Genomic DNA, 7,697 nt, shown 5'->3' on the forward strand with positions numbered 1-7,697 from the left:
GCACACACAGGAGTCGAATATGCTAACCCTAGCTAACCCTAGGGGTTGGGGTTAACTTTCAGTGGCAGCCATCTTGGATTGGTCGTCCGACTTATCATATCCAATAAAAAAATTATGAACTAAATTTTTTACCTGTGATTGACCTTTCACCCGATGACCTCATGGCCGAAATTTTTCCGCTGACCATTCCTTATGACCTCACACGTCATTGTTGCAAGTTTCGTGGAAATCGGTCACTCTCACGATTTCGGAGATTTATTTGAAGGAACGACATTTTTTACCTTTGACCCCCCATAAGACATGAACCGGAAGTGACATATACTTGCCCTTTGCATATGTCAGTGCCCTGTTGACCCTTAACATCCACAAGAAATTTGAAGGTCAAAGGTCAAAGTTTACGATTTTCGACCATAACCCCAGGGGTGGTCATCTACCCAAATAAAATCCAGAGGTAGTATACCAACTAACTTGTGACCCAAACTGACCGGAAGTGTTGGTGGGTGTACAGTGACAACAGTTCAGCCCTATTTGGCCCCCTGTGACCCCCACTTTTGGAAATGAACCAAAAAAATGCACACTCGGGACCTGGAAATGGACGGTCGGGACCTAGGCACCTATTACATAAAACAATTTTTAGGTCACTTCCGGTCAACTTTTTGGAAATTGTTTTCACCTTGGGTCACTCTACGCCCCGAGATGAGCAACGAAATAAAACAGAGAACAAGCAAATTTCCTTTTTCACTATAATTTCACTTTGTGTGGTGAACTTTGCCTTGGCAGTCATCAGGATGGGAAAGGATATAATTTGTCCGAATGAAGGAAATGCTCATGATCAGAGATTGTAAGTTTTTGTTGTTGTAAATTACTAGAAAAAAATGTATTTGGGATGATGTGGCCATATTTCAGGAAAATTGAGTATTTTACTTCGAGTGCTGTATCAGTCCACACCCGGGAGTGTGGTAGTTTTTTGGGGTATTTAATAGTGAATATTGTATTTAGAAGGATGTAAGCTTTCTTTCAGGAAAATTGATGAAAGGGAGTCTTATTTTAGCAATGCTTGGAATTAACTAGGAATGGTATCGTGTCGTCCAGGGGAGGTTTAATCTGTCATCTTCTTGCACCTCGAATAGAGTGGATAAGTATTTGTCTTTTGAGTCATCAGGCTTGGAAAAGTATTTTACTTTTGAATGAACAAAGTGCTCGGAAAGTGAACGGGTGGTGTTATGTCAGCCATCTTCACTATGAATCACACCTTAGCCAGAAGGCGGCTTAAAAACAATTGTTAAGATCCTCTTACCTTAACTATGTGTCTAAGTGAACTGCCTTAACTATGTGTCAAGTGAACTTGTTTAATTCAGTTAAAAAAGAGCAAATCTACCATGACTTTATTGTATGAATAAAACCTGCTTTATTCATGGCATTTTATTGTTAGTGAACAATTGCAGCAGAATTGCTTACTTGTTAACTATGTTAAATGCTGTTTGTTATAAAAAGTGATTTGAATTGAAATTGATTGAATATGTACCATCTGCTATAAAATGAAATCAATTCACACCAACAGCAGCATAGGAAGATGTTTAATTTTGCAGGGCAGAACCCCATTTTCACTGAAAATTTCATAAAGCTAATGATAAAATTTCAAGTTATGGGGGGGGGGGGTAGTGCACAGCCCCACCGTATTCCACACCACTGCACACCACGATCTGTTCTCTTTATGAGTGTATTAGGGAACTAAAATTATGTGACTTCCCTTGCAAAGTTTTGCATCTGCTTAAATCATTAAACAAACCTTCAAATAACATTAATGTAACATGAGAGTAACCAAATGAAACAAATCCTAATAAATTCCTGTATTTATAATTTATTTATGGAAGCACCAAATAACTTACATCAAAGCATTTTTAAAATCTTTATTTAAAGCAAGTCCATGTTACAACGTACTCAGTCCAACTTTTCTTTACAAACAAAGATGTGGATGAAGTTTTGAAGATTATTTGAAATTTCCTTCCTTTTTGTTCTCTACCATATATACCCAATCCTTTCAAATGATTAAAATGCTCTTAATTAATTAACTGGGCAATTAATTAGTAGGATTTTTAATAATTAATGCTTTTTAGATAATTAACTAGTTAACAATGTTTTTTAACTAATTAATGTAATTAACCAATTGGTTAATTAGGTAACATATTTTAGCAGTCAGAATTCATTTATGATTTCATTCAAGGTCTGGAAAAAAAATTGTCAACTCCCATGAAACTTGCAGTGTTAGTGTACTTTCTCACTTCAGTAAAACAGTAGTAGTGGAACTGGTATATGGGTTTAAGTATGGCAATGTAACTCCCTTTTCCATGAATTTTTTTCTCGCTTAACCACAGCCATGCGTGGGGATAAAGCAATTTGTGATTAGCAACTCCTAATTCATCATTCTGTGATAAATTTAGCCCCTCCCTCGATCAGTTGCACGGAAATTGAAAACAGCACATAAATGCCCTATGTACCATGGCCTACATGTACGGTGGAAGATTGAGGGGTATGATTTATATGTTGCTTTGAAATGACATTACGGTAACTAGACCATCGTCATGCGGTGAATTGAGTCAATTAACCTTAATGTTCGTACCAGTTAAAAGTGATGAAGGTCACTAGTACTAGCTTGGGGAAGTTCATCCTCATGGTGAAGTGTCATCAAGTACATTGTTTTATATTCTTTACTCTTCTTGTTCTTTATCTTTTGTAAATGTATCTTAACTTTAACAGTGTGCTTTTTACGTGACCCGCCATGCGGGATACAAAACGTCACGGCCAAACGGCACTACCGAACCATCCCATTCTGACAAACGAAACTAAGGTCTAGCGAGCCAAAAAAACATACGCCCGCCGACCTGCAGAGACAAAACGCCCAACCCCCTCCCCACTCAAACATTCAAAAACGTACAGAAGGACGACCCGCACGCAGCGAAACGAAAAACCCCTCCCCAGCACACCAGCGTCCAAAAAAGGCAGCCCCAGATAAACGGCGAAAATCGCCTTCAATCTGAAGGCGAATGTCAGACTTCACCGCCTCCAGGACTGCCTGCCAACTGGCAAATTTCCCCCTAAAAATCAAATTACATCTATTCCGCCAAACATGTTTTTTTACAATAGAGCAAACAAAAATGATGCGGTGCAACACAGCTACCGAACAAACTGGAGGGTCTACCCGATATAAAATAAAGCCCTGCCCTACCGACCATGAACGGTCTCCCGTAACACGGTCGGTCCAGGTCTGGAACCACTCCCATAAGTTGACTACAAAGTAACAATGCCAAAAAACATGAGCAGTACTCTCTAAGCTGTCACAGCCGGTCCTAGGGCACAGTCCATCACCCAATCGCCAATGATATCTTTTTAGGTTGGTCACCAAGGCACCGTGTGCAACTCTCCATGCAAGATCACGGAGCCTGCAACCATTCAGCCTTGAATGCACCGAACGCCATACTTCTGCAGAATGACGTCCCTGGACAAAAGTTGCATTCAAGGCCTTATCCCTCAACGAACTGTGAACGAGGGCCGGCTGTGACAGGTCAACAGGGGGCAACTCAATCAGCGCGGAGCAGATGACACGCACCGCCCTGTTTGGAGTACTACTATGCGGTTCTCTGTTGCTAAACAGCGCCGGGACCCATCGACGCAGGTGCAAACCGCCCCAAAAACGTACAAAATATGAACAAGGCAACCCTTAGGCCATCAGCTGAAGCTCAAAATGTGGCTGTAAAATCAGTTTCGTTCCAGCAACACCGGGTCTAGACTTTTAATGCATTTTTGGGTAGTTTAATGCATCACAAACATTATATCAAAAGTTCTCCAAAAAATTTCCTGCAGTATTTTTGTAAGAAACCCTTGAAATTGGGTATGTTATGTAGACATTACGTGCTACGATGCTATGTATTAGGAACACATGTGCTAACGTTAGATTTGGTACAGTGGTGCATACATACCACTCTTTTCTTATATGTTAAATTACGACTGATATATTTTTTTGGTATAATAGTTGGGTCAGGGTTACAAGAATGGTGGAAGAGGATTCTGGTCTAAGGGTCAGTGAGGGTTGTTTTCAGGCATTACAATTTGTGCCCCCCCCCCCCTCCATTTTCGCCAAAATGGTAAAAAATCACATTTTCAACTTTGAAATATGAAATACAATTTTTGCACATTATAACTTAAGGGTTTTAATTATAAAAATGTACCACTTTTAATAAACTCAGATGTAATGCTTTGTAATAAATCAAATATTTTTAGATTTTCCCCCTATGTTATGAATGCATTTCGTCTGTGCATGTATGCGTAAATATACACATATAATGAAAAGTTCCTCTCCATAATTGTTACACTCCCCATCCAAACTGTTTTACAAATGCGACCCCCTCCCCCTCTACTTTACATGTAGCTAAATCCCTAGTTACAATGAGATGTACCAATGCCCCTAGACCAGTGAGCTATTTCTTTTGTATAAATCAATATATATGTTGGCACACTAAGACGTCATGGCATATCGTAGATGTGAAATAAAGTTATAGTCGGTATATATCCGTTACATTAGTACTCTTTCTACAGTCTTCTGCAAAACTAGGTACTTTCTCCTTGTTACTGAAACGACATGTTTATAATTCGTATTCCTGCAAAAAGAGTTTCCAAGGGAGTTAACGTATAAAAGAAAAGATCGACAAGGTTTCGAATGGTATTTTGAATAATAATAGTTCTATATTCTACAAATAATATGAATAATAAAGGTGAATGGTACAAATAAGTGAATAACGAAGACAGTTAACTTAAGCCCCAGATAGAAAGAAATAATGTATCTATTAAGACTGGGTCGATACACTCAATGGTGTAGTAGAGCTGGGCCTTTGCGATGATTCAAGATACAGGTTCTTCATCAAAAGGCGCGGCGCGGAATTAATAAGTGATTAAAAGTTCATCCAAGGACAGCTGACTAGTCTTAACAGTATCCACTTCAATTCACTGCATGGAAGTCAGATATGGTATGGAAAAGGGAAAGTCTATTCCGTAGTAGAGGTGAAGATAATTAGATGAAATAAAAGTCACTAAAGACTTGAATATCCTACAGTCAAAACTTGAACAGATGCACAGAACATATTAACAATATGAATAAAACAGGTAACGAAATGTTACGGCAAACAATAAAGAACCGTGATATTGGAACAGGGTCAGGGGTGATGGTTCCCCAACAACAGTATATAAAACTTTGACTGGTTTCAGGACGCGGTATTTGCGTCATCGTCATCAGTAAATGTAGTTGTGAATATGCAAGAGGTAAAGCATGCCCATTACACCCTCCTTCCCCCTCCCCTCCCCTCTCAAAAAAAAGTGTGATTTGAAGAAAATGTGGATATTTATTAAAGGTGTCTGATAGGTAGGGTAATCTACGTAAAACTACTAATAGCTAAAATGAATATATGAATAAGATCATGTTTTCTGGTTCCTTTAAACTCTGGGGAACAAAATAATGACAACATGACTTTGAAAAGTTAACCCTCTTCACAAACTTCAAACTTGATTAAAATTTCAGACTAAGATATCAAGATTTAACACCATCACAGTTCATCCTCCAAATCATCTTCCCCTGCATCAACAATCTCAACATCTTCTTGGAAGTTGCTGCAATTTCTATATTTACATAGGTCTGTACACGGTAGTTGTGCATTCATTCAGGAACATCTTCCTTTAAGACATTTGCCGACTCTACAGCTACTGCTGACACACTGAAGCAAAACATCTGGGTCAGGTGGCTTCGTCATCCAAGTGATTATAAGGTCATCATTTTCAAGTTTCCATCCATGTCCCTCTGGTGAGAGTGCATCAATCCTTTGCTGCAATGCCCTACTGTGAATAGCAGCCTGGTTGGTGCAGCGCTTAACATGCTGGATCAGAGCATCTTTTGTTGGTGGTAAACTCTGCTCTGAGGAGGAGATGAACAGAACACCTTGTACCATGAAATTGGATATTTTTGAGTCTGACATTTTATGATGGGGTACCAATATAATTACAATTCAGCTAGAAATATGTTGCAAATTACTTTAATAATTTCAATGGAAAGATTAACCTGATATTGCATATCAAAGCGTTTACAGAATTTTGTAATTTTCCTTGGGGGAGGACCCCCATATTCCAAAAGTCCTAGATCCACCCCTGAACACTCAATGAACCACACATTGGAGAGAGAGTACTTTACCTTTCAAGATCTGTATGTCTTCCTTGTCAAGAATTGTATCTAGTTTCTTCAACATAGAGAGTGGTACCTCACTTCAATGGCAACACGGTCTTTTCCTCTAATATTCATAAAATCTGTGCTCATCTTTTTTCCGCTCTGCTGCTTGTCGAAGCAATACCTTAATAAAATGAAATAAAAAAAGCAAATTGTTTTGCATTTTCTGTTGATCAAAATGTAAGTTTGAACAAATAACAACTAAGACAATTTTATTTATATACCATGTCATCTGCTCATCTTCTATGGACAAACAAAGACACATTCAAATTTTGCAAACCAGTGTCATGCAAAAAAGAATTAAAACAGGCTTTATTTGACAAAGTACATTATCTCTTAATGTTATGGTATAAATTATACAATGGTAGATTATATCTGTTACTAATAATAAAGGAGACAGATACTTGTTTATTTTGGTAAAGCTAGACAGGCTGACCATAAGACCTTGCAAACCTAACCTTATTGCACCTTTGTTACACTTATTTTTCTAACTAATATAATAATCTCTATCATTCAAATAAAGGGCCACAGTAAGAAAACTATGAAGCCTGTATTTAACACTTAGGCTAGTGCCCAGATGGAGAATTTGAAACAAATTTCCGTTCCTACCACCATATAACAAAACAAATCAGATGACCATGCCACTAATTATATTATGTTCAGGTCCAACACTGTGCCCTTTGACTTGGATTATATCCCTTAAGAGCTACTGATCTTGCATTATGCAACTTCTCTTAACACTTCAACTATGCCACAGAAGTACAAGTAGAGTCGTGTAGTATGCTTAGGCTTACCTCCATCGAAAGTCTCTGCCTGCTGCAGCTTGTCCCATTTGCAACGCCTAGTAATGTATTGTTTCTTTTCCCACATATAATAAATTGAACAGGCAATACACCAGAGCTTCTGCTTGGTTTCCTCGATCTTTTCCGTCAATTCTTCGTTTAAAATCATATGGGGTCTCCTCTGGAACTGTCCGTTTTCTTGCAATAATGTGCTTGCTATCAATGAACCGCCTGTAACACTTATCGTGGAACCCCATCATACTATGCTGTTGAACACACGCTTGATCGTAGTAGGCCATGGAGTAATCAGTAGTACGGCGATATCCTGTCTCCGCCGCTGAGATTAAGCCAATCTTTAGCGCAGGAAGTAACTTTAGTCCATCGTTTATTCGTCTGTGCCTTGAATGCTTCAAATTTTACAGATTCAATGTGCACTGAGCACTGTAGATTTCCGTGTGTCGGAGACTGACTAGCGCCCGTGGGAGCCGCCATGTTTGTTGTTTTCTACAAAGATTGCACACAGAACTCATGGCTCATTGGACAATTCATATCACATGGTACAGATATCTCACTGGCGCACAACTTTTGAACGTAAAACGGCAAGTTTCTTAACATACGCAATAAAAAATATAGTTCGATCTTTCGAGCGG

At 38.8% G+C, this 7,697-nt stretch overlaps 1 long non-coding RNA gene across 1 annotated transcript; it reads right to left on the minus strand.

Moving 5' to 3' along the window:
* Positions 1 to 5,404: 5,404 nt before the first annotated feature.
* On the minus strand, positions 5,405 to 7,270 carry LOC139984554 (uncharacterized). The gene is made up of 3 exons (XR_011799090.1): positions 7,060 to 7,270; positions 6,233 to 6,389; positions 5,405 to 5,959 (listed from the first exon to the last, which is right to left on the minus strand). It is a non-coding gene; the product is annotated as an uncharacterized lncRNA (long non-coding RNA).
* Between the last annotated feature and the right edge of the window lie 427 nt (positions 7,271 to 7,697).

The sequence above is a fragment of the Apostichopus japonicus genome, chromosome 17 (assembly GCF_037975245.1).
Source record: "Apostichopus japonicus isolate 1M-3 chromosome 17, ASM3797524v1, whole genome shotgun sequence".
In the NCBI taxonomy this organism is placed as follows: Eukaryota; Metazoa; Echinodermata; class Holothuroidea; order Aspidochirotida; family Stichopodidae; genus Apostichopus; species Apostichopus japonicus.